Source organism: Etheostoma spectabile, chromosome 4, assembly GCF_008692095.1.
Source record: "Etheostoma spectabile isolate EspeVRDwgs_2016 chromosome 4, UIUC_Espe_1.0, whole genome shotgun sequence".
Classification (NCBI taxonomy): domain Eukaryota; kingdom Metazoa; phylum Chordata; class Actinopteri; order Perciformes; family Percidae; genus Etheostoma; species Etheostoma spectabile.
This window is the reverse complement of record NC_045736.1, coordinates 10254605-10255990: the sequence shown is the minus strand read 5'-3', so window position 1 is coordinate 10255990 and position 1386 is coordinate 10254605. Positions and strand designations below refer to the sequence as shown.

Below are 1386 nucleotides of genomic sequence, written 5' to 3'. Positions count from 1 at the left end.
GAGAGAGAGAGAGAGAGAGAGAGAGTATGTCAGTGTGTGGCTGCTTTCTCTGTGGTTTCTGTATATTCAACTAGGGCAATATTTCCGTACAACAGGCAATCAAAAAAAAGCTCATTTTTTACCAAAATGGAACTTTTTTTTGCACGTGAATGTTTTGTCATTTATTCTTTCTCTTGGCAAACTGAGCATCAATTATTGATTGTACTTGTGGTCACAAAACTGGACAGGAAGCCAAGTGGCAAGAGATGGCTGATCGATAAGAACTGGGATCCTGCACACTATTTGAAGCTCACTACAACATCTCGTGGGAATACTTGTTTATCATCTGTGGTCGCCTTTTCGTCACATCCAACCTTTAAAGCAACACTAAAGAACTTCTCCACTTCTTCCCCTACAGGTTGAAAGCGGAATTGTCCATTACTGTTGTCGTAATGTCTCATTATGTCTCATTCGAACTACAGATCCGCTACCCGTTCTGGCAAACTTGCTTAGTGTGGTTATAGCAGCCAGCGGTTTTTAGTGAAAAGGCTCTAAAAACCCACTGTACACTACCAAACATCAGACTAAACAACCGTTTTGCAACTTTAAAGCTTCAAAATAAAAAAGTCAAGCATTTTACAACAGGGGTAGAAGCTAGGGTTGGGTGATGTCCCCTAAATTAGCAGTTGACGATACAGTATACAGTAAAATATCGCGATGGACGATGATATCGTCGTCATGGGGGGGAGAAGCATTTTTTATTTTACTATTTCTCTTTCTACTACTATTGGCTAAAAGTTAACATACAAACGATCAGACATACATTTAAATGCCCCTGTTAATAGACAGTATTACATGGCTATGCTGCCGCCTGCTGGTAGGAGCAGTGAATTACAACTTGACCTACTTTCATGTAACTACGGTGGCGTCAATCAGAGCTCCGTGATCTGATTTAACAGAGCGACAGTAATAACCTAATATACCATCACTACTGAGAATAAACTACATTCTCGGTTATATTTGCACTGAATAACGCATTCAATAAACAGAAACAGAAACTCTTGCAGCGCACGTGAACAGATGCGCAATATTAGCTTACACAGAAAATAGCACCCTTGTAAAATAGCCTACTGTTGCTAACGTAAATTCACAAATCCTACATAACATTGCCATCAGACTTATGATAAGAGATGGGGTGGCTGTGGCTCAGTGGTAGAGCGGTTGCCTGCCACTCGGAAGGTTGGCGGTTCGATCCCCACTCCTGCAGTCATTGTCAAAGTGTCCTTGGGCAAGACACTGAACCCCGAGTGGTTTATGTTAATGTTTATCTGATGAATAGGTGGAACCTTGTACGGCAGACCCGGCCAATGTGTGTGAATAGTGAATGTTTCCTGTAGATGTAAAAGT

The 1386-nt window shown here is 41.3% G+C and overlaps 1 protein-coding gene across 4 annotated transcripts in view; it reads right to left on the bottom strand.

Annotated features, from left to right (window-relative positions):
* Nucleotides 1-1386, bottom strand: part of slc12a5a (solute carrier family 12 member 5a) — a 171749-nt gene that overhangs the window by 125945 nt on the left and 44418 nt on the right. The gene's annotated exons all lie outside the window — the stretch shown is intronic.